The sequence below is a fragment of the Oryctolagus cuniculus genome, chromosome 8, assembly GCF_964237555.1.
Source record: "Oryctolagus cuniculus chromosome 8, mOryCun1.1, whole genome shotgun sequence".
NCBI lineage: Eukaryota > Metazoa > Chordata > Mammalia > Lagomorpha > Leporidae > Oryctolagus > Oryctolagus cuniculus.
The window spans coordinates 145,414-171,347 of record NC_091439.1 but is presented as its reverse complement, the minus strand read 5'-3'; the positions used below and the strand labels follow the sequence as shown (position 1 = coordinate 171,347).

The 25,934-nt window shown below is 50.6% G+C and overlaps 1 long non-coding RNA gene across 1 annotated transcript; it reads right to left on the bottom strand.

Annotated features, from left to right (window-relative positions):
- Positions 1 to 1,180: 1,180 nt before the first annotated feature.
- LOC138843271 (uncharacterized) lies at positions 1,181 to 25,588 on the bottom strand. The gene is made up of 3 exons (XR_011377984.1): positions 25,386 to 25,588; positions 2,083 to 2,146; positions 1,181 to 1,333 (listed from the first exon to the last, which is right to left on the bottom strand). It is a non-coding gene; the product is annotated as an uncharacterized lncRNA (long non-coding RNA).
- Positions 25,589 to 25,934: the final 346 nt, after the last annotated feature.

Here is a 25,934-nt window from a genome sequence, read left to right as displayed (position 1 = left end):
TGTCTTTAAAATAAAAAGTTAAAAACTAACTTCTAAAAGCAAAAGCGTATAAATAGAAAATGGGAAGATGTAAAAGTGCTGACCATTTCTGCCACAAATCCATAAATGTTCAGCACTTCCTGGCTCTTGTTTTTTTTTTTCAGAAAGTAAAGTTTCCTATAAATATAATTTCATCTTGATGAATACCGACTTCATTAATTAACTTACTCAATCATCATGTAGGGGACATTTACTATAATGTCTGACACTATTCTAGGCAGTAGCCTTGAAGACATCAACTCCAGAAAGGGCGTGGTCTGGAGAAGCAGAAAGATAAGTTAGCAGATCAATCACAAGGCAGCATGAGTGCTGTGGTATAAGCTCGGGGACGGATCTGGCGCTGTGGAAGCTTAAATCAGGAAGTGCTTGGGACAGCTGAGTGAGACTTCTCAGGTTATGCAATATTCGAACTTTAGCTTGAAAAGGTATTAGAAGGTTGGTGGGTGGGAGCAGGATAAAGCATTCCAGGAAGAGAGAACAGCATTAGGAGGTCAACAGTTAGGAGGTCAACAGGAGATCTGAGAAGGCAGAGTTGGAACGAAGCACCTGCCCCGAGCTTGCTCAGTGTGAGCCTCTAACAGGGAATCAAAACCCTCCCTAGTCTCCAGATAGAAGAGGCATGAATGATTCTGTCAAGCCCACTCATGAATTCCATCAAGAAGGAACCATACTCAGACATTCACATTTGTCTGCACCGGTATGATCCGTACAATCAGCAGCTTCCAGGGTGGGCATCTGACCCGGTGGCTAAGCCACCACTTGGGATGCCCACAGTTCATATAGAGCACCTGGGAACAAGGCCTGAATCTGCTCCTGCTTCCTGCTTCCTGTTGATGCAAACCCCATGGATCAGCACCTGACGGCTCAGGTAGCTGCGTTCCTGCCTCCCATTTGGGAGACCCGGATGGAGCTCCCAGCTGCTGACCTCAGCCTGGCCCAGCTGACCGCTGCAGGCATTTGAAGAGTAAGCTGGCAGACGGGAGTTCCCGCTCTCTCTCCCTACCTCTCAAATAAGTAAATAAAGTTTTTTAAAAATCAGTTTTCCTCAAATGCTGCTTCCCCTCACATTATCCCAACCATAGAACTAAGGAAAGACCCTACAGCACGTAATCTGATTGATGTCTCCTTCTCTGCTTTTTGGTAAAGAAGCATTTAAATTTGGTATTTTGCACATATCAGTTCTTGCTTTAATAGAACAGTCTGTGGTTTCCTACACATCCTCTTGTAGTCCTGAGTTTTACAGGGAAGTAATCAGAAGATCGGGGAGGTTTTCAGCTTGTCCAAGGTCCTGCAGCTAAGAAACAGAAGAGCTGAGTTTCTCCGATCCAAGCCCTCCTTCCCCACACATCTTCCAATACCACTTGTGCTTCTTAAAAGTTCAGTAGCCCCTGGGGCTGGCACTGTGGCACAGTAGGTTAAGCCACCACTTGTGGCACTAGCATTCCCTATCAGAGTGCCGGTTCAAGTCCTGACTGCTCTGCTTCTAATCCAGCTCCCTGGTAATGAAGATGCCTGGCCCAGCCCCAGCTGTTGTAGTCACTGGGGGAATGAACCAGAAGATAGAAGATCTCTCTTTTAAAAAATGCATTTATTTATTTTAAAGGCAGAGTTACACAAAGAGAGGAGAAGCAGAGAGAGAGAGAGAGAGAGAGAGGTCTTCCATTCACTGGTTCACTCCCCAGTTGGCTACAATGGCCGGAGCTGCGCTGATCTAAAGCCAGGAGCTTCTTCCTGGTCTCCCACAAGGGTGCAGGGGCCCAAGGACTTGGGCCATCTTCTACTGCTTTCTCAGACCACAGCAGAGAGCTGGATCAGAAGAGGAGCGGCCGGGACTCAAACTGGCGCCCATATGGGATGCCAGCACTGCAGGCGGCGGCTTTACCTGCTCTTCCACAGTGCCGGCCCCAAGATCTCTCTCTCTCTCTCTCTCTCTCTCTCTCTGCTTTTCAAATAAATGAAATAAATCTTAAAAAAAAAAAAGGTCAGAAAATGCATGCTGTCATTTGTTCCCCATTTCCTTCACACAGGCACCAAAGCCCCTACCTGTGGTCTGTAGTTCTCCCTTCCACGTGCAGCAGCCAGCAGCAGTTACGGGGAGCTGTGGGACCTGTGAACACATGGGAGGGCAGGCTGAGCTTCCTCCTCGCTCAGGAAGAGCCTTGGTGCCACCCTCTGCACCAGCTGAGTCACCAAGCTTTAAGTTTCGTTTCCCAGAGAAGGTACAAGACTGAGGCTGTATGCCTTATCACAGATTCCCGGGGCTGTCCCATGTATGTTGCCGATGCCTTCTAGGAAAACGCACGTCTCTGCCATTGAAGGCAAAGGTCGAAAGCACATGCACACACACAGAGAGAGAGAGAACACACACACACACACGCACACACATGTCCCTGCCTGACCTGCAACCTGGTAATGCCCAACTATTAACTACTCCAAAGATGAGCTCAGGGCCAGCACCGTGGCTCACTTGGTTAATCCTCCGCCTGCGGCACCGGCATCCCACATGGGCGCTGGGTTCTTTCCCAGTAGCTCCTCATCCAGTCCAGCTCTCTGCTGTGGCCCAGGAGTGCAGTGGAGGATGGCTCAAGTCCTTGGGCCCTGCACCCATGTGGGAGACCAGGAGAAGTACCTGGCTCCCGGCTTCGGATCAGCGCAGCTCGCCGGCCGCAGCAGCCATTAGGGGAGTGAACCAACGGAAAGAAGACCTTTCTCTCTCTCTCTCTCTCACTGTCTAACTCTGCCTGTCAAATAAAATATATATATATATATATATAAAAGATGAGCTCAGCCACTTCCTAAGGTCACTCACGTTATCCTTTTTGTTTTGTTTTGCTTTGTTTTGGTTAGCAACTGTTAAGGGGCCCGGCACTGTGGGGTAGTGGGTAAAGCCACCGCCTGCTGTGCCAGCAGCTCTGGCCATTGTGGTCATTTGGGGAGTGAACCAGTGTATGGAAGACCTCTCTCTCTCTCTCTCTCTCTCTATATATATATATATATATGTATGTATATATATATATATATATCTGGCTCTGGCTCTCTCTGTAACTCTTTCAAATAAATAAAATAAATCTTGAAAAAATGATAATTAAACTGACATGTCCTATATCTAGCAGTTAAGACAACTTCTATACCACTGATGGGCCAAAAAGCATTCATTTAAATAAACTAAAATTCTTAAAATTAAATAACCCTAAAGATATTCATAAAAAGGTGTAAAATACAGAGCTGGCACCGTGGCACAGTGGGTAAATCCTCCGCCTACAGTGCCGGCATTCATATGGGTGCCAGTTTGAGGCCCAGCTGCTCCACTTCCAATCCAGCTCTCTGCTGTGGCCTGGGAAAGCAGTAGAAGATGGCCCAAGTCCTTGGGCCCCTGCACCCATGTGGGAGACCTGGAAGAAGCTCCTGGCTTCTGGCTTCAGATCAGTGCAGTTCCAGCCATTGTGACCAACTAGGGAGTGAATCAGTGGATGGAAGACTTCTCTCTCTCTCTCTCTCTCTCTCTCTCTCTCTCTCTCTGCTTCTCCTTCTCTCTCTCTGTAGCTCTGACTTTCAAATAAATAAATAAAACTTTTAAAAAAGGTAGAAAATACCTCTAAAATTACATTTACCAAGGAATGTATATTTTCAAATATTCATATCAGAAAGAAGTTAGAAAGAAAATTAGTGAGCTAAGCATTCAACTTAGCTGAAGGAATTAAAAGAACAGTGAGAAAAAAATGTAAAAAGAAAGTGACTTTTTAAAGAAGGTAAGAGGAGAAAATTAATACAGAAAATCCACCCATGCATACAAAAAAGGAGAGAGGACCAATAAAGCCAAAATGAATTATTTGAAAATAACAATAGTTCCATAGCCTGGGCCTGGGGAGGCACAGTAGTGGAAAGAGAAAAGCTGCCATATTTGAGAGATACTGTGAAGACTGTCAATACGACTTGGGTACTGATTTCATTTGCAGGTGGAAAATTCACTCCATTGCAAAAGATAACTTCATTCAGTCAAAGAAAGAGATATAGATGTTTTGGAAACAAACTCCTATTTTCACCTTTTTCTCCCGATGTAACATCCATGAACATGCCAAGAAAATGGAAGAGTCCCAGCACCGTGCCAGTGTCTTTATCAAGAAAAGGAAGAATCACGGTGCAGGCCCAGGCCCACCATGCCCGGAGTCTCTCCTGAGCCTTTGTGCCCGCATGGATGTATATCCCTTATCTCACGCCATTCTACCAAGTCTGCTGGGTTTGTATGTTTCTCTGTCTTCCATGTAGGTCCAAAAAAATATTTGTTTATTCACGTTGTATTATTTACATGAAAAACACAGAACATATATTTCAAAGAGGGGAGCACAGTGAAGCAGCGGGTAACTCAGAGAAGGAAGCTCTCTGGGGCCCAGACGGAGACAGTCGCTGAAGTTCTTCTCCCAGATCCGTCAGATAGGCCACCTTGCCTTTGTATTCCCACGTGCACTTTATCCCCAAAACCGGGGCAAGTAGTGTTGGTGTTTTTGGTGGTTAGTACCTAAGACCCTTTGTATCCTTCCAAAGTTTGAAGCAATTGAAAAAACAGCATAGGTGATAGATGAATGACCCAAGAATCGTCAGCTGTGCTTTTATTAAATTTCCTATTGCCACTACCAACAAATGACGGCAAGATGAGTGGTAACTTCACAGGTCTGAAAGTCCTGAGTCCACAGTGGGTCTCCCCAGGGTGTTGGCAGGACTGTGTCCCTTCTGGAGGTCCTAGGGCAGAGAGAGGCCCTCCCCTGGTTAGATGGCGGGAGAGCTGTATCGACACAGTAGCTGAAATAGGATAAGGTGGAAAAGCACTGGGTCCACCAGAGTCAGGCTTACCAGGAAGGAGCAAGAATATGTGCCTGTGTTGTTGGTTTTCTTTCTTTCTTTCTTTCTTTTTTTTTTTTTTAAGATTGATTGATTGATTTGAGAGGCTGAGTGACAGGGAGAAAGGGAGAGACAGAGACAGAGAGGCTGTTCCATGTACTGGTTCACTTTCCAAGGCTGAGCCAGGCTGAAGACAAGGAGCCAGAAACTCCATCCAGGTCTCCCACACAGGGGGCAGGGGAACAAGCATTTGTCCCAACATCTGCTGCCTTCCCAGGATGCAGTAGCAGGGAGCTGGGTTGAAAGTGGAACATTCAGGAGGACTCAAAGCGTTGTTCCAATACCTGCTGCTCTACCCATCAGAGAAATCTCATCTCTGCTTAGAAACCCCCATGGCCAATACTGTCAGAAAACAATCACATGGGCTCCTTTTGAGTCAGATGTAACCAGTGAGCCAATCTACAATGGCCAAGAATACAGAACTCTGGTGTAAAAAATTACCTGCTTCCATGCGGATGCTTATAGAGTTGTTCATTTTTTAAAGATTTATTTGAAAGGCAGAGGGAGAGAGAGGAGAGAGAGAGAGAGAGAGAGAGAGAGAGATCTTCCATCAGCTGGTTCACTCCCCAAATGTCTGCAATGGCTAGAACTGGACCAATCTGAAGCCAGGCGCCAGGAGCTTCCTCCAAATCTCCCACGTGGGTGCAGGGATCCAAAGACTTGGGCCATCTTCTGAAACTTTCCCAGATGCATTAGCAAAGAGCTGGATCATAAGTGGAGCAGCCGAGACTCGAACCGGTGCCCATATGGGATGCTGGCGCTGAAGGCAGCAGCTTTACCTGCTACACCACAGCGCTGGCCCTTTACGGAGTTATTCTCTAGACTGAAAGACTATTCCATGGGGCCGGCATTATGGCACAGTGGGTAAAGCCGCCACCTGTGCTGCTGGCATCCCATATGGGCACTAGTTCAAGTCCCAGCCGCTACTCCACTTCTGATCCAGCTCCCTGCTAATGACCTGGGAAAAGCAGTGGAGAGCAACCCCCTGGGAGACCCAGATGGAGGTCCTGGCCCCTGGCTTCAGCCTGACCCAGACCCAGCCATGGTGGCCATTTGGGGAGTGAACCAGTGGATGGAAGATATCTCTCTCTCTCTCTCTCTCTCTACCCCCTTCTCTATAACTCTGCTTTTCAAATAAAAAAAAATAAATCTTAGAAAAAGGAAAGACTGCTCAAAGTAGTATGCTCAGTACATTTTTGGAATTCCTTCCAGTTAAACAAAAATGAACGACTAAATACGACATACCTGGTTTTGTGTGCTTCTTAACCATGTAAAAATGTCACAGTGTCAAGCCAAGCATTGAGGATGAAGCCAAACTCTGTCCTAATGTTGGCATGCAGGCTGAATAAATAAATGAGTGTCTTCTTGCCATACTGCTAATTCTGTGAGGTTACCAAAAAATGAGTCGTATTCCCTATGCGAGCACTTTTTAAACCTATGACAGCTACCAGCCATGGCTTGTATGCTCTGCACACCATTCCACAGGCTCCACAAGGGCCAAATGTAAAGAAAACTCAGTCACAGATTCATTTCATACACTCGCAAAATACAGGCGCTCATCAGAGAGGTAAGGCAATGCTTATCCAGGAAATGAATCTAAGTCACTGCAATGTGTCAAAGCCATGGGCTTTCTGTCTTCTAATCCTGACACCACAAACACACTTCAAGTGCAGAAGAGTGCAACCTGCTTACCACGATCATCATAAATGCTCTTTTTAAAAGATTTATTGTATTTACTTGAATGACAGAGTGACAGCAAGAGAGGGAGAGACAGAGAGAGAAAAAGAGAAGTCCTCCATCCTTTGATTCACTCCCCAAACGTCCACAACAGCCAAGCCTGGGCCAGGAACCAGAGACGTCATCCGGGTTTCTCATGTGTGGCAGGGGCCCAAGCACTTGGGCCATCTTTTGCTGATTTCCCAGATGCATTAGCAGGGAACTGGATTGGGAGTGGAGCAGCCAAGACTCCAACTGGTGCTTCAATACGGGATGCATACCTCACAAGCAGTGACTCAACCTGCTGAGCCGTGTCACCAGCCCCTGAATATCATAAATCTTCACTATCAAACCTTCTTTCACAAAACTCTCCACATACGGAAATCCTGAACACTTCTGTATGGATGAACAATGTGTAGATGCTTTCAAAGACCCCTTTCTCTTCTCTTGCATTTCCTATTTGGAGTAGATATTTTGTGTTTCCAGATGATCATGGCTATCTATTGACAGAACAAATGGGTTTTATGTGCTTGGTGAGTGCTATGATTGGGACATGATTCAGTTCCTAAACTCATGTAGGAGTTTAAATTAATGTGTGTCCAGATCCTAGAATATCTAACATCTAGTGGGTGCTCAGTGTATGTTGTAGACAAAGTGTGTGGCAAGTACGTGGCCTAAGGGTTAAGGCACTGGTTAAGCTGTGACAGCCACATCCCATATCAGTTCCTGGATCTGGTTCCTGGTTCCAGCTTCCTAGTAACACAACCCCAGGAGCAGCAGGTGATGGTTCAGTCATTGGAGCCGTGCCACCCACATAATTAAACTGAGTTCCCAGGGCCTGGTTTTGGCCTATCTCAGTCTTGGCCATTGTAGGCTTTTGAATAGTGAACCAATGAATTGGTGCTCTCTCTTTCTCTCTCTTATCTATCTATCTAATCTCTGCCTCTCCCTCTCCTCTCAAATATATTAAGAAAGAAAAACCCCTGAAGTCATAGGTTAATGGTACCAAAAGATAAAACTGAATCCAATTATGGTGTTTAGGAGGTGGGCCTAGTGGTGATTGTTGAGAGCATGCCCATTGAAGGTAGTTCTCAAGAGAAGGTTGATTGTAAAAGCTGAGTTTGGGCTGGCGCTGTGGCTCAACAGGCTAATCCTCTGCCTTGTGGCGCCGGCACACGGGGTTCTAGTTCCGGTCGGGGCACCAGATTCTGTCCCGGTTGCCCCTCTTCCAGGCCAGCTCTCTGCTGTGGCCCGAGAAGGCAGTGGAGGATGGCCCAAGTACTTGGGCCCTGCACCCCATGGGAGACCAGGAGAAGCACCTGGCTCCTGCCTTCGGATCAGCGTGGTGCGCCGGCTGCAGCGTGCTGGCCGCGGCAGCTGTTGGAGGGTGAACCAACGGCAAAAGGAAGACCTTTCTCTCTGTCTCTCTCTCTCACTGTCCACTCTGCCTCTCAAAAAAAAAAACTGAGTTTGATCCCAGCCTCTCTTCCTCCCCCTCCCTCCTCCCCCTCCTCTCTCTCCTCCCCCTCTCCCTCCCCCTCCCCCTCCTCCTCTCCCTCTCCCTCTCCCTCCTCCTCTCCCTCTCCCCACCACTTCCTGGTTCACCATGTGACCCGCTCTCCACACAAGTTCCACCATTGCCATCTGTTATCCTCACCAGATGCCAAACCAACAGGGTCACTTGAACTTGAATTTGAACCTCCAAAACCATGAGTTAAATAAACTTTCACTCTTCGTAAAGTTAGCTGCCTCAGGTATTTCATTGTCACCATGAAAATCTGACTGATAGGGTAGGGAAAAGTTAGCTGCCTCAGGTATTCCATTGTCACCACGAGAATCTGACTGATCAGGTAGGGAACCCACCGTCCTGCCCTGGCAGTTTTGGCCCCAGGGACAATGAGAGGATTCACACCTGCTCTGTTGGACAGGCCAAGCTCCAGACTTCCCTCTGTCACCAGCCCTGCTGTCAACAGATCCGCAATTCCTACCTTTCATGGTGCGTTAGGTAGTCGTGGCTGTCCTATGGCAGAATGCTCCTAGCGGAAGTTCCACAGGGCTTGGAAACCCGGTGACAATATCACAAGACACCTTAACAGGCCTCGGTATCCATCTGTGGGGGCTGCCATAACAAACCGCCACAGACTGAGTAACTTACACAACAGAAGCCTATTCCTGCACAGTTCCGGAGGCCGGCGGTCTAAGGCCAAGTGCCAGCAGGTTTACTATGAGAATCTTTCCAAAAAGAGGGGAGCAACGCTAGCTGGATAGACCATGTGTTGTACCGAGCTTTGCAAAGTACTTCAAAAAGTTTGTGGAAAAATGGATTGAAAAGACAAGTTGACTTGGATGCCAAAAATGCTTTGAAATCCATGCATAATTTTTTCATGATATATGTTTTTCACAAACTTTTTGAAGACCAATCTTATGAATGGATTTCAAAAAGCTGTTTCACCAAAATAAACATATCTTTTATTGTCATTTCCATGAACTTCCTGAAGTCCCCCACAGCTCAGCCTCATGTTGTCCTCACATCCCACCTACATAAAACCAGCAAGGTCAGGGCACAGTCACGGTCTTCCCTCGGGAACTGCAGGTCTGCGTTGAATTGCGTCAAGAGAGCTGGCCAGCGCCATGGCTCACTAGGCTAATCCTCCCCCTGCGGTGCCAGCACACCGGGTTCTAATCCCCGTCAGGGCGCCGGATTCTTTCCCGGTTGCCCCTCTTCCAGGCCAGCTCTCTGCTGTGGCCCGGAAAGGCAGTGGAGGATGGCCCAAGTGCTTGGGCCCTGCACCCCATGGGAGACCAGGAGAAGCACCTGGCTCCTGGCTTCGGATCAGCACGGTGCGCCGGCCGCGGCGGCCATTGTGGGGTGAACCAATGGGAAAGGAAGACCTTTCTCTCTGTCTCTCTCTCTCACTGTCCACTCTGCCTGTCCAAAAAAAAAGAGAGAGAGAGAGCAAACCACTGCATTGAAAGATTCTGCATCCTTTATTTCATAGGAAGCTGCTTGGCTGTGTTTGCTGTGATAAAGGTTTGGTATCAGCTCAAGTCAAAAAGAAGTGCAGAGCAAGCATTATTGCTCCATTTGTTGCTGGGAAATTTTGACTCCACACTGGCACACCCTCATAAGTAATTCATTTTTTTTTGTATATCAAATACACCGCCTTTCATAAGCAGTCACGCAGGCAGGGACTTTGACCTCTTGTGATAACATAAGGACTCCAGGGAGTCTACGTAGCAGGAAGATACAAACAGGAACACAAAGCAATATTGGCAAGAGCAAGATTTAGCCTTCAGAAAATCCCTAGGCTGTTGGAGCCTTGACCCCGTGCTATGAGACTTCTTCAGCTGGACACGAATTACCACTGTGATCGTAACATCACGGAAAGAGGTGCATCTTCCCCTGCCCCAGTTACCGACTCACACAAAAACTGCAGCATCGAACTTCTCCCAAAGCATCCAAACTTTCCTTCCTTCTTGAATGGAAACTTCCAGTTCTCGCCAAGATGAAGCAGCTCCATTCCTTCCCAATCTTCATTTTTACAACTACAAAAAAACCGTGAACCCAAGACCAGAACCAGCAGAGGAGACCCAGAAAGGCAAGATGAAGACAGCAGACTACCTGGGAGTCTCGAGAGGAGGAATTGGCAGGCAATGAGTTCTCTGAGTTTCTTTGTTGACCTCCCTCTACCCAGAACTGCCAGCTGGCACAGATTAAAACTGCTCCCAGATGGGCTGGCATTGTGGCATAGCTGATTTGTGATGCCAACTTCCCAAGTGGGCGCTGGTTCGAGACCCAGCCACTCCACTTTTGATTCAACTCCCTGATAACGGCCTGGGAAAGCAGCAGAGGATGGCCCAAGAGCCTGGGCCCCTGCACCCACATGGGAGACCAAGAAGGAGGTCCTGGCTCCTGGCTTTGGATTGGCCCAGCCCTGGCCATTGAGGCCATCTGGGAATTGAACCAGCGCATAAAAGATACCTCTCTCTCTCTCTCTCTTTCTCCCTCCCACCCTCCTTCCCCCGTCTCTATGCAACTCTTTCAAATAAATCTTTCCTTTAAAAATTGCTTCCAGAAATGCCTCTCTCCCTCCCCAGCCAGCGGACCTGGAAAAGGGCAGTACAACACAAAACCTTTACAGCAAAGTCCATCCTGCTCCTTCCAAACCTCAGCAGAAGACGGGAACTGTGGCCCCTGCGGGTTCAGCAGGGCAGAGTGGGAAGCAGAAGCAGACAGGGGCACTGTGACTGCCCTGCCTGGTGGTAGCGGCGGAACCAGCAGAGAGCGGGCCTTCCATCCCATGCCCAGAGCAGGGGCAGCACAAGCTGAGCCTCCACTTGCATCGGGCCCCAAGGAGACTTGAGACACAATATGAAGTGGAGCTGATCCATCGCTATGCCTCACCTTCTCCACTTGTAGTTCTTAAGAATAACTGTAGAAGGTCTTAGGCATGTGAAAAGCCCTGTGTTCCAGGCTCCAGCCCAGGATCCCTGCTGCCCTGAGATGTAAGATCCAAGATGCACTGCGTTCTGAGTGCCTGAGGCTGTGTCTGCAGCTGGGAGCCCACCCACCCTGAGAAGTTGTCCTGAGTGGGGTGTGACTGCTCTTCACGCATCATAGGCTGCTGCTGTTTCTCACTGCCTGCCTTTGAGGAATAAGCCAGATCCCTGTGATTTTCTGAGTGTGAGTGTGTTCTGCCTTGCCAGGCTCAGACAGGGAGCTAACCAGGGTCCAGTGGGGTTGCTTCACAGTGCGTACAGAGATCACTCAAGTCCCGGCTGCTCCACATCCAATCCAGCTCTCTGCTGTGACCTGGGAAAGCAGTGGAGGACAGCCCAAGTCCTTGGGCCCCTGCACCCACGTGGGAGACCCGGAAGAAGCTCCTGGCTCCTGGCTTTGGATCAGCGCAGTTCCAGCCATTGCAGCCAACTGGGGAGTTGAACCAGCAGATGAAGACCTGTCTCCCTCTCTCTCTCTCTTCTCTCTCTCTCTCTCTCTCTCTCTCTCTCTCTGCCTCTGCCTCTCTGTAACTCTGTCTTTCAAACAAATAATCTTTTTAAATCTCTTTTTTTAAAAAAAAGGAATGAAAATTATGGAATGGAAAAATACAGTAACAGTAAAGTTTTTAAAATGATTCCATGGCTTCAATAGTAGGGAGCAGAGGTCCCTTAGGATGGAATTGGAGACTATGAGGAGATGTAAGTAGAATTTAGCTGGTCTGAACAACAGACTGCAGGTATGCTGAGACAGAAGCGAACGAGTTTTAGGGACACAGAGAGCTGCTGTTCATATCCTTGAAATCAAAGAAAGGGAGGGAGAAAAAGTGTTTCACAGAAATAATGACCGGGAAGTCCTAAATTTAGCACAAGTCCCAAATTTAGCACACCTACTGACTAAAGAAGCTACACAAACCCCAAATAGGACTCTTCAAAAGCCATACCAAGAAACATCGTAATTAAACTTATGAAAACTAAAGGCAGATAATCCCAGGAGCAGAGAAAAGCAACACATAGCTGATGACAGAATATCCATTCAAATGCCAACGGAAGCCGCAGAGGCCTGAGAACTGAAGATTTTTTGAAAACTGTCAATCATAACTTTTATATCTGGTGGACATATTGGACATATTCATTAGAATGAGGAGGAAAAAGAAAAACAGTGCCGGTTGAAGGGAAATAAAGAGAATTTGACACAAGCAAACCTGTCTTTAAGGCAGCTGTACAGGAATTTCTCGAAACAGAAGAGAAAGGATTGAAAGCGAGATCTGAACTTCAGAAAGGCGAGAAGAACACCAGAATGGGGAAAAAATAAATAAATAAATAAGAGTTAAATATACTACAGTGTGGGGAGCAATCCGGACTAGACTGAGTTACTGGAATTAAGACTTATTCTATGCATCTGCTCTCCCACTGTGGGGAGCAAACCGGACTAGACTGAGTTACTGGAATTAAGACTTATTCTATGCATCTGCTCTCCCACAATATGGCGCTGGGAGAGAAGTAAACAGCTTCCGCACAGCTGCCTCCAGTTCAACCAATAAACTGTAGGACTTGCTACTGATTGGAGGAGAGCAGCGTACTCGGTGTGTGGGCAGCCGAGTTGGGATTGGCGGAGGAGGACTATAAAGGAGGAGAGAGACGGCATGCACCGGGAACATCTATGGGGAACATCTAGCTGAAGGAACACCTGTGCAGCCCCCGAGACGAGCCGGCCGGCGGTGTGCCGCTCCCCTGCGGAAGTGGGGAGTGTGGCCAGGGGGAACTGCCCTTCCACGGAGGTGGAAGGGATAGTAGCCAACCCGGGAAGAACCAGCAGCAAACCCGGGGAGGGCCGAGCAGACGAAAGAACAGCGCAGGGTCCTGTGTCGTTCCTCCACGAAGAGGGGGAGCGACACTACAGTATTCTCATGGGCTTCTTCCATCATATTTGATGGTTGAGGCAAAATATTTAACATCATCTAATGCCTTGGGAAAGCAGTGGAAGATGGCCCAACTCCTTGGGCCCCTGCACCTGTGTGGGAGTCCCAGAGGAAGCTCCTGGCTCCTGGCTTTGGATCGGCACAGCTCCAGCTGTTGCGGCCACCTGGGGAGTGAACCAGTGGATGGAAGACCTCTCTCTCTCTCCCTCTCTCTCTGCCTCTCCTCTGTGTAACTCTGACTTTCAAATAAATAAATAAATAAATCTTTTTTAAAAAAATTTTAAAAACAGGCAGGAAAACAACGACAGTGACGTCATGTGGATGAGGGGGTCTTCAACAAGTTCATGACAAATGTGGATTATGCACAATCTCTGCACGGACTTCAAAAACCTCTGCACTGAAATAAAGTCCTTTTTGAATTCCACTGCCCAGGCGTCTATGAAGTATCCTCACGTAGACTCCAACTCCTCGAGCAATCCTTAAGAAAACTACACACAGCGATAAACTCAGAGTGCACTAGAAATGCATCACAATGGAACCCTAGACCTGTTCAGGAAGTTCACGGGCAGGCAAGAAATGAGAAACAGAGGGAACGTGATTGGCAAAGGCACACCCCAAACATGGGGCCTCGTCACCCGGGAGCAGGGAGATGCAGGGGAGCGGGGTGGGCCCCTCCCCTGCCTCCACCGTGGCACTGAACTGGATCTGGGCACGAAGGAGGCTCATAAATACCAGGAACTGGAATGCGATGCAGTCAGGCTGTGTCCTCAGCCAACCCTGAGCCACCTGGGCAGCGGCTCAGAGGCTTTCCGGGGCACTGGCCAGGCGCCCCTGGGCTGCGGCCTGGCGCCCGGGCGCTCCTGAAAGCCGGCTCTGCCTGGAAGCTGCTGTTTGGGTCTAGCCTGTGTTCAGCTGCTTCTGTGAGACCAGGTGGTCAGAGCTGGCAGAAGCCACAGGTCTGGGAAGGAGATGCGCCCCAGGTTTGCTGGTGTTTTTTTTTTTTTCTCTCTCTCTCTCTCTTTCCCTCTATCTGACTGTGCTATGGGAAAGGCTGCCTCCTCTCTCAGCGGGATGCTGGCCGCAGCGCTGGGAGCCAGCAGGAATTTCTGGGAAGCAACACAATTACAGCGTCGGCCAGGTTTGTCTGCAGAACCTGTCGCGCACACGCTGCATTCCTGTCCAAATGGCCAGGGTTGACTCTGGCCCCACCCTGCTGCCAGGTGTCCTGGGGCCTCCTTTCAGGAGTGGCACGGAGTGTGGGGAGCAACTCGGACTAGACTAAGTTACTGGAATTAAGACTTATTCCAGGCCGGCGCCGTGGCTCACTAGGCTAATCCTCCGCCTAGCGGCGCCGGCACACCGGGTTCTAGTCCCGGTTGGGGCGCCGGATTCTGTCCCGGTTGCCCCTCTTCCAGGCCAGCCCTCTGCTGTGGCCAGGGAGTGCAGTGGAGGATGGCCCAGGTGCTTGGGCCCTGCACCCCATGGGAGACCAGGAAAAGCACCTGGCTCCTGGCTCCTGCCATCGGATCAGCGCGGTGCGCCGGCCGCAGCGCGCCAGCCGCGGCGGCCATTGGAGGGTGAACCAACGGCAAAGGAAGACCTTTCTCTCTGTCTCTCTCTCTCACTGTCCACTCTGCCTGTCAAAAAAAAAAAAAAAAAAAGACTTATTCCATGCATCTGCTCTCCCACAATATGGCGCTGGGAGAGGAGGAAACAGCTTCTACACAGCTGCCTCCAGTTCAACCAATAAACAGCAGGACCTGCTCCTGATTGGAGGAGAGCAGCGTACTCGGCGTGTGGGTAGCAGAGTTGGGATTGGCGGAAGAGGACTATAAAGGAGGAGAGAGACAATATGCACCAGGAACATCTATCTGAAGGAACACCTGTGCAGCCCCCAAGAGAGCCGGCCGGCGGTGTGCCGCTCCCCCGTGGAAGTGGGGAAAGTGGCTAGGGGGAACCGCCCTTCCACGGAGGTGGAAGGGTCGGTAGCCAACCCGGGAAGAACCAGCAGCAAACCCGGGAAGGGCCGAGCAGACCAAAGAACAGCGCAGGGTCCTGTGTCGTTCCTCCACGAAGAGGGGGAGCGACATAATGGTGCCGAGACTCGGATATGAAGCCTAGGCAGGGTTTAGTGTTGCTCCTCCACGAAGAGGGGGAGCGACAATGGAGCCCTGGTCAGTGCCTTGCCCATCGCTGCCAGATCGCACCTGGTCCTGGTCTCCATGGCCCTCGGGGCTCCCTCCCTTGGCTTAAAGGTTCCTTGCCTTGTATTGATGATTGGTCAATCACCTCTCACTAAAACTCACTCACGGCATTGAGAGCGGGATGCAGCTGGCCCTACAGGCACACACGACTCATGAGATTGGGGTGGTGCTGTAGGGCAGCGGGCTAAGCTGCTCGCAGCCTGCAGTGCCGGCATCCCGTATGGGCGCCAGTTCGACTCCCTGCTGCTCCACTTCTGATCCAGTTCCCTGCTAATGCGCCTGAGAAAGCAGCAGAAGATGGCCCAAGTGCCTGGGCCCCTGCACCATGTGGAAGGTCTGGAAGAAGTTCCAGGCTCCTGGCTTCGGCCTGGCCCAGCCCAGCCCCGGCCATTGCGGCCATTTGGGGAGTGAACCAGTAGATGGACGATATCTCGATCTCTCTCTCTCTCTCACACACTTGCTCTCTCTCCCCCCTCCTGTCTCTGTAACTCTGTTTTTCAATTAGATAAAACACTAAGTCTTTAGGGGGAAGAAAAGATTTACATCATTTATCTCCCCGTAGATAACACTTTGATGTTTGGTTTTGTCTTGAGGGGTTTCCATTCCTGGAACCCAGGCCCTGAGCAAGAGGTAACCACCACGGGCACACAGCCCCGAGACTCATGGTGCCCACTTTTTCATCATCAAAATTCCATAAAGAACATAGCATTGCCAACGAACACTGCCAGCCAACGAGGCGCTTGGACAGGAACAGAACACGCACCTCCTGGGCCCAACTTCAAGCTGTAAGCACCTTCACCGTGAACCCTTTGAGGAGCCCTGGAACTAAGCAATAGCACCCCAGCGCCGTGCTCTGGACTTTGAAATACATGCCTCCCACTCCCTTCCACCACCCCAGTATCAGTAACGGGCTTGCTGCGTGCTGGGGGAGCAGGGCCAAATTTGGGGGCTCCACAGCATTCCTCTAGCCAGTGTTGGGATGCCCTGTAGCGTGAGGAAGAGTAAAGCTGATCTCCCGTCTGTGCCACTCTGATGCCACTGCCACCCACCCCTGAGCCCAGAATGCACTGCCCCTTCCTCCCAGCTGGTCCGGTTCCTTCCCTCTTCTCGATGCCCCAGTGACCCTCCAGTCTCCCCGGGCTCCCTCAGTGCATGGGACAAGGCACTGTGCTCTGAGTCTCCTCTTGTTTTTTTTTTCTTATTATTATTCCACACTCAAGTCATTGTTCTTTCCCAAATCAAAATGGAAGCTCCTAGAGGATTACATTGAGTGATATTCATTTGAGTGTCCCTCTCCTCCCCACTTCTTTTTAAAGATTTATATATTTATTTATTTGAAAGGCAGAGTTACACAGAGAGAGGGAGAGGCAGAAAGACAGAGAGAGAGAGAAGTCTTCCATCTGCTGGTTCACTCGCCAAGGGGCCACGACAGCCACAGCTGAACCAGGCTAAAGCCAGCAGCTTCATGGGGTCTCCCACGAGGATGCAGGGCCCCGTAGAGTTGGGCCACCTGCTGCTGCTTTTCCCAGGTGCATTAGCTGGGAAGCAGAGCAGCCAGGACAGGAACTGGTGCCCATATGGGATGCCAGCACTGCAGACAGTGGCTTCACCTGCTATGCCACAGCACCGGCCCTAACCACTCCCTAAATACTGCTCGTTAACACACACACACACACACACACACACACACACACTCAAGGAGACAGGGAGATGTGATGGCATTCTAGGTGCATGGTGAAAAATTGGAAAATGAAAAGACAAGACACTGATGGGGAGGAAACCCTTTCAAAATGCATATCTGAAAAAGGACTTGGGTCCAAAATACACAAGGAACACTAACAGCCCAATGCTTAGTTCAAAAATGGGCAAAAGAGCTGCACAGACACGCACCACAAACAAGCACATGAGATGCTCCGTGTCACAGGCCATGGGGAACTGCCACAAGGAGATAGGACCACGTGCCAACCAGAACAGCCAACACCCAGGGCACCAACATCCCCAATGTGCAGCTGAGGCTGAGGACGGCAGGAACTGTCATCCATTGCTGGTGAGGACGGAAACTGGCACAGCCACTTCAGGCAATCACTTGGGCAGTTTCTTACGAAAGAAAACATTGGCTCACCATGGGATGCAACACCTAAACTCCTTGGTGCCGACCCATAGGAACTGGAAATAAATTTAAGTCCATACAACAACCTCCAAAGCAGCAATTGCAAAATTAATTCTAGGATGGGAAACATTACAGGAAATGAAGTCACTCATGCGCATCTGTCCAGTTTTCCCAAGTTCAGGACAAATACAAGCACCACTAAAACCAAGAAATCAAACGCTTTCAACAACAGCCCAGAAGGTTCCCTCATGCTCCTTCCCAGGCCACCCCAACTCCCCGTGTCCAGCCCAGGCCAACCCTGGGGCGCCCTCACCCTCAAGTTTCTTAGGCATGGACTCAAAATTCAGTATGTGGCGGCTCTTAGGGCTGATTTTGCGGCTTTGGCGTTCCATTTCTGGGAGTCAGCAACACTCTCTAGAGATCAGTGTTTGATTCAAAGGGCTGATTCCTCGGCGCGGGACTTCAGGCAGGGGGAGCACTTGCAGGAGGAAACAAGCTCTCCTCTAGCAGAGGGACCTTCCTACAGCTGGAGCTGCATGGACCCTGGCCTGGTCTCGAGGCCGGTGCAGAGCAGGGGGATCTGGACCCCACATGGGCTCCAAGGACCGGAGAGGGTACATGAGCCACAGAGCACAGGTTTCTCTACAATGCTAGACCTAATGATACGTAATTATCCACCCTCTGGAAGGCAACGGATTGGCTTGGAGAGAGGACTAGGGGGAGCTGGGAGCTCCCAAGGCCACTGTTTTATGCTCTCACATGTGTAGGTTGCAGCAACGATTCGTAATAAGAAAAAGAAAAGGAAGGGGCCAGCACTGTGGCACAGCGTGTTAATGCCCTGGCCTGCAGTGCCAGCATCCCATATGGGTGCCAGATAGAGTCCCAGCTGCTCCACTTCCAGGCCAGCTCTCTGCTGTGGCCCAGGAAGGCAGTGGAGGATGGCCCAAGTGCTTGGGCCCTGCACCCGCATGGGAGACCTGGAGGAAGCACCTGGCTCCTGGCTCCTGGCTCCTGGCTCCTGGCTCCTGGCTCCTGGCTCCTGGCTCCTGGCTTCAGATCGGCGCAGCTCCAGCCATTGCGGCCAACAGGGGAGTGAACCAGCAGATGGAAGACCTCTTTCTCTCTCCGCCTCTCCTCTCTCTGTGTAACTCTGACTTTCAAGTAAAGAAATCAATCTTCAAAAAAAAAAAAAAGAAAGAAAAAGGAAAGGAAAATGGCAGAGGTGGGTCAGCCTCAGGAGTCTGGCCATCCTTAATAATACCAATCAAAACGAAATCTGCTTGCACAGTGTGTTAAGGCTTCTGCTTGCTGACTCACATCCACAAGCACAGATGGCCTTGAGGGCTCATCGCTGCAGGGCCCTAGGCGGCCACAGTTTCACAGGGACGTGGCCTCATGGTTTCTGAGCACGGCAGCTTCTAGGAGTCGTGGCAGAGACATGAACCAGATATGCAAACAACCTTCTAACCCGGACAGGAGGGGACACGAGGCTCGGAAGCGAGACGGGTTAGGTGCCGTGATGTGTCCTGGTCTAGAGCCATGGGCCCTTCTCCCGTGGTTGTCCACACGGCTCCCTGTTCAGGCCCCTGACCCTCGGCAAGGCACCACTGCATCCGGATGGATGAACTCAACTTCTTCCTCCTCAAACCGCTACCTGCTTTCTCAACCTCAATCTTCACCATAGCTCTTGCCGCCACCTGGCTCCCACTCATTGTAATTTGCTTCCGCCTCGTTGGTCTCCTGCTCTGGGGTGTGCCTGCCGTGAGCACACAGGCTGCCCTTCCTGTCGGAGAAAGACGATCCCAGGCCGCTGGAACTGCGCTGGCTCGGGTTTGGCTTCAAGGCGGAGGAAACAGGAGTGTCCCAAGCCTGAATCGGACCAAAATGGGCTCCAAGGGCAGCAAAGGATGGGTTGGTCATGCATATAATCCCGGATGTAACTGGACACAAATTCACCTCCGGGGAGCCTGTGGGATTGCTTTCCATGTGTTCTTCATCGGACAGGGCTACAGGAAGCTCTGAGCTCCCAGGGCCCACTGTTTGGCATGCTCACGGACGCTGCTCGCGATGATGATGGACAGTTAGGGGAGAAGAAGCTCCAGCCAACAGCGTGTGATGAAGAAAGGTTTGAACCTGACAGGCGATCGTACTGTGGACGACAGCCTCCGTCACCTCTGTTTCCCTGTCCCTGGATGAGATGCCTGGTTCAGACTTTCTCCGATGTTTCCCGGCAGTTCCAAAACCACTGTGGTTTGAGGACTTGGCGCTGAAGTGCAAGCACTCCTGGCTGTGTGAGGCTTACACCGCCAGGGGGCGCTGCGTCTTCAGAAGCAGAAGTTCTCCTCCCCACCCCCGCTGTGGTGTCCACGCTGGGTAACAGTACTAGTACCGGCACCCACCGTTTTGTGATGATGAGAAACACGGAAGCCACATCACAAAGCCTGCACAAACCTTGTCCACAGAGCCTCAGTGATCTGGGACCAGCACGGCTCCTTGAACACGAGGCCTCCTCCCAGGACAAGGCAGTCAAACACCCACACCCCTGGACTTCTATTTCCAAATCCCTTTCTTTAGGGGCCAGCGTGTGGCACAGCAGGGTAAGCCACCACCTGTGATGCCAATATCCCTCATGGGTGCTGGTTCGAGACCCGGCTGCTCTACTTCCGATCCAGCTCCCCGCTACTGTGCCTGGGAAAGCAGCAAAGATGGCCCCAGTGCTTGGGTGCCTACACCCATGTGGGAGACCCAGAAGAAGCTCCTGGCTTCGTCCTTGCCCAGTTGTGGCCATTTGAGGAGTGAAGCAGCAGATGGAACATTTGTCTGTGTGTTTCTCTTCTCTCTCTAGTTCCGCCTTTCAAATAAATGAAAAATAAAACAAATCCCTTTCCCCAGAGACTGCACCCATGTCTCTTGGGTTCTTTGGTCTCCTAGCCGATGGGTTGCCCTTTTAACTTCACAAGTACTCAGTGTGGAGTCCCTGCTCCAGTTCTATAAATTCACACTCCCTGCTGTTGCACCCTCGTGAGTCTGGGCAAGCATTAGTGATAACAACTAAAGCTAATTCTACTTGCATCATGTGTCATCGGCTTCCACGTGGTTTCAGTTAAATCTGACTCAAGTCAACAAACACTGGTGACATCATGGTGGAGCCCTCGCAGGTCACAGGGGTCAGTGGGCCACAACCTCGTGGCTTTTGTGCACACGCAGAGAAACGGAATCTACAAGCAACTATAGTACAGGTAGAAAGGGACACACAGCTCAGGAGGGGATGAGACAAGCGCCCCGCCCCCAAGGACCTGAGCTGTCCACTCCCTGTGCTAACCCAGCCTGCACTGTGCCCTGATCACCTGGAATCGTCCCCACAGCTCTTGCCACCACCTGGCCCCCACTCCTCGTAATTCGCTTCCGCCTCATCTGCCTCCCGCTCTGGGGTGTCTACACCACAAGCACACAGGCTGCCTAGGACATCAGCAGGGACCTGCGGGGAGCCTCTGCTGTGCTGACTGGGGACGGCCCAGCCTCTTGGCAGGGACCTGCTGTGCTTCTTACAATGCAATCGGTCCAGACCTTGAGATGAGTGATGGGGCTGGAGCGTTCCAAAGCCAAGACAAGGATCAGGCTGGGACCGGATAATGGCCTCCAGGGAAGGTGTCCTAAGGCAGGAGGCATTCTCAGAGCCTCCTAGGGGACAGCTGGAGCCCTCTCCCAGCTCTGAGGGAGGGGTGTGGGCAGCACAGCCCTCCTCCCTGCAGCCTTGCAGCCCCTCAGGACCACACCGGGCAGCAAGAACTGTGGGCCAGCACTGTGCTCAAGCCCTCCCTGTCTAGCAACCCTGGAGCAAGGTGCCTCCTGCAGACGAGACAAGTCAGAGAAAGGGAGGGACTTGTCCATGGCAGGAGGCTGGAGCCCGGGTCCTGAGATGGCACGAGCGTGCTGTGAAGCCGTGGCCTGGCCCTGCGTGTGCAGCAACACAGGACTTGGAGGTGGAGGAGGGGGCGGGAGACACCTGCCCCTAACCAGCAACCTGTAGCCCTCCCTCGCCGCTGGGTTCTGAGTCACCTCCCAGGTCTTCATTTTAACTCAACACAAGGGACCCAGCAGTGACTCAGTGCAAGCGGTAAACACTCCTCCTCCAGATGCGCGAGGCCCAGGGAGTGAGACACTGATGGAGACCCTCGGTGTGAGACACTGAGGGTCCTAAGTTCCCCGGCAGGTGCTAAGTGAGCCCTCTGTTTATCCCAGCTGGAGCGCCCACTAGCTCTGGCACTCTGGGAAAGCGACTTCCTGTCGATGATCCCGGTGTTTCCTCCTCTGGAACAATTAGCAGAACCAACATGGCAGCTGCTTCGTAAATATCCCTTCCCAACGATAATTTTCCCGGTCTGATTCCACCAGTAAAGGTCGTAAACTACTTAATGACCAACATTAGGAAAATGACCCCATGACGTGACAGTTTCAGAACACTTACTTGCGTGGTATGAAATCATGAAAAATCACTTCGGAATATGAACAGCAATACTATAGTAAAAACAATAATGACACAAAAATTGTATCTGCAACTTGGTTGAGAAACAAATCCTAAAGGGACTGTTCTAAACTAGTGTTTATCAAAATCAGCAAGTTGTCCCACTGGGACATACTGCTGTTCCCAGACAACAGAAAGTCTGCACCTTTGCCCAGAGAAAAGTCTCTTAGTGGGAGCCTCCAGATCGTGGCTGGCACTGTGGAAGCCTCGTGGAGTCCAAGCTTTGCAAAGGGTCATTTCGGGAGTGCACACCCACAGCCTGGCGGCAGACCTGCCAATCATGCCTCTGGATTCAAGCCTGGAAATTGGTCCTATTCCCCCAGGGGGCTTGGCTATAGCCTTTTCTCCCTTGTGCCTGCCGTCCCCACCACCTGCCAAGAGAGTCAAGGTCAACCCTGTGTGCACCCTGGTACCTCCACAGAGATGCTCATCTGCCCATTCACTTCAGTCTCAGCGGTGGGCCTCAAAGAGCCCCTGTGGCCCAGCTCCAGCCCCCTCGGCTGCAGCCTCAGCTTAGTTGCACTGCTAAAAGGACCAGTGGGATACCTCCCCATATCTCCCACCCCATATCTCCCAGCCCAGGGGAACCCACGCCTCCTGACAAGTGCACTGGGAAGGTTCTCAGTCTGTGCCCCAGCCCCTTCCTTTGCACTCACCTGTAGAGGGGGCTGTTGTGAGATCCATGCTGGCCTCTGTCTCACAGCTCACTCTAACCCCCACCCCCCGCCCCATCACTGCCATCAGGGGACTGTCCCATCTATGCAGGAATCTCCTGGAAGACAAACCCATGTGGGCTACAAGCTAAGCTTCCAGGCTCTGGTCCCTGGCTACCTTTCCCACACAGCCCTTGTTCCCTACCTGGGACTCCCCATGTCCTTCCAAGCCAAGGTGCTGTGCCAGCCTTGCAGGACTCTTATAGTGCGTCTGGGCCTACTTAGGATGCCTCCTGTGCTCACCTGGCTCTGGAATCAGACTTCCAGACAGGCCTGGTAAAGAAAGACAGGCATAAACCAAGGGGACCGCAAAGAGAGAAGTCAGTACTCAGCTCCACAACAAGCGGACACTGATGCATGTGTGCAAGTGTCAAGAACAAGCAGGTAGGAGCTGGCGCTGTGGCGCAACTGGTTAAAGTCCTGGCCTGCAGAGCCAGCATCGCATAGGGGCGCCAGTTCAAGTCCCGGCTGCTCCTCTTCCGATCCAGCTCTCTGCTATGGCCTGGGAAAGCAGTAGAAGATGGCCCAAGGACCTGCACCCACATGGGAGACCTGGAAGAAGCTCCTGGCTCCTGGCTTTGGATCAACTCAACTTTGACCATTACAGTCATTTGGGGAGTGAACCCGTGGATGGACCTGCCTCTCTCTGTAACTCTGTTTTTCAAATAAATAAAATACATCTTAAAAAAAAAAAAAGAAAGAAAGAACAAGCAGAGAAACACTCCCACATCAAACAGACAAAATGCAATGCCACAACTCCCCTCAGTGGGATGGAGATATGCGACCTCTCTGATACAGAATCAAAGGGGCCATTCTAAGAAACTCCCTCAAGAAAACAATGAAAAGAAATGAAGAAAGCTTATGAGATTTATGGGATAACATCAGAAATGTACAAGATTTTAGCAATAAAGTGGGATAAGAGGGGCCGGCGCCATGGCTCAACAGGCTAATCCTCCGCCTTGCGGCACCGGCACACCGGGTTCTAGTCCCAGTCGGGGCCCCGCATTCTGTCCCAGTTGCCCCTCTTCCAGGCCAGCTCTCTGCTGTGGCCCGGGAGTGCAGTGGAGGATGGCCCAGGTGCTTGGGCCCTGCACCCCATGGGAGACCAGGATAAGTACCTGGCTCCTGCCATCAGATCAGCGTGGTGCGCCGGCCGCAGCGGCCATTGGAGGGTGAACCAATGGCAAAGGAAGACCTTTCTCTCTCTCTGTCTCTCTCTCTCACTGTCCACTCTGCCTGTCAAAAAATAAAAATAAAAAAAAAGAGGGATGAGAGAGAAACAAAGGTATAGAAAGCTTATTTTTAAAATGATGGCAGGAAACTTTCCGTATATGGGGAGAGATGTGACCTTTCAGCAAGAGGGAGCTCAAAGGTCACACCAGTGAGATTTTGTCCGAATCAGACTACCCCAAGACATCATATAAGTGAACTGTCAGGAAGAGAGGGAGGGGGTATAATACAGCAAGAAAAAGAAGCAAACAGAATATAAAGGACTTTCAGCATAGATGGCCCCAGACTTCTCCCAGGAGACCTGGAGAGGGTGGAATGATGTATTCCAAGTGCGGATAGAAAAACATTGTGGACCAAGGATAGGGTGCCCAGCAAACCTGTCCTTCAGAAACAAAAGGGAGATAGAGACGTCACCAGATAGACTAGGAGAGTTCATCGCCACCTGGCCTGCCTTAAAGAAATGCTAACCAGGGCTCTCCCAGCTGAAAGACAAGGATGCTCATGAGTAGCACAAAGACACCTGCAGCTGTCAGACCCACTGCAGAAGTGTACGCTCTACGCCTGAGACCCCAGTGTCGCACAGGAGCGCTGACGGGACGCTGCTCAGCTTCCAATCCAGCTCTCTGCTAATGCGTCTAGGAAAGCACCAGAAAATGGGCCAAGTGTTTGGGTCCCTGCACACACGCCGGAGGCCCAGGCTCCTGGCTTCTGACTGGCCCAACCCTGGCCATTGCAGGTATTTAGGGAATGACCATCAGATGGCTGATCTCTCTCTCTCTCTCTCTCTCTCCCTCTCTCTCTTTCTCTCTCTTCCCCCTTCCCCTTCCTGCTTTCCCCCTCCCTCCCCCTTCTCTACATAACTGTGCCCTACAAATAAATAAATAAATCTTTAAAAGAAAAAGTAGTATATATTCAAATTCACAATATCTTTAGTTCGAAGAGTAAAAGGCAAAACCATTAAAATAAAAATAACTATGCTAATTTGCTAAGTGATACGCAATGTGAAATTGTGGCATCAAAAGTTCAGAATGAGACAAGAGAGGGCAGAGAACCTTTGCAGTGTGGTATAGTAGTTTTAATGCAACCACGGTTGTTACCTGCTTAAAACTGCTCATTAGAACTCTACGGCATTCTTTGTAAGCCTCACGGTAACTGCAGAGCAAAAACCTATCATTGACACGCTAAAAATACAAAGAAGCGATCCAAGCATAGCACTAGGGAAAATGACTTAAGCACAGGGAAAACACGACGGGAGAAAGGAAGAAAGGACACACAAAACCGCTAGAAAACAATTTTTAAATGGCAGTACTACGTCTTTACCTACACACAATCATACTGAATGTAAATGAAATATTTTCCAGTGAGAAGTCCTACAGCAGTCGACTAGGCTTTTAGAAAACTGACCTTGCGCTACCCGTGAGGGGCTTAGGTAAGCTGTAATGACACACGCACAGTGGACAGGAGGACGGAGGGGCGGGTGTCTGCCCAGTGCTTAAGCCACCCCACGCATGCCCACAACCCGTATCAGAGTACCTGCCGTGAGTCCCGGCTCCTCCAGCACTATTCCGCTTCCTGCTAGCATGCTCCCTGGGCGGCACAGGGTGATGGCTCAAGCGCTCGCCTCCCATCACCCGCGTGGAAGACAGGTGGAGTTCCAGGCTCTGGCTTCCGCTTGACCCAGCTCTGCTGTTGAAGGCATTTAGGGAATGAACCAGCAGACAGAAGATCTCTCTGTGTCCGTCTCTCTTCTCATCTCTCCATCTTTCTAATAAAATGAAAAAGAAGTGTAAATATAATTAATTAGTGACTTAACTGTGAGAATCCAAACTCTGAGCCTTTTAGAAGAAAACATAGGGGAAAGTTTCACGACCCTGGTCTGGGCAGGAAGTTAGGTGGTGCGACCTCAAAAAGCACAGGCAATAAACCTAGAAGTAGACAAATGAGACTGCAACAAACACAGCAAAGGAACAGTCAACAGAGTGAACGGACAGGTAGCAGCACGGGAAGCGACATTCGTGAACCACATCTGCTGAGCGGTTACATTCCCAATTATGTAAGGGACTCAACAGCACGCACAGAATA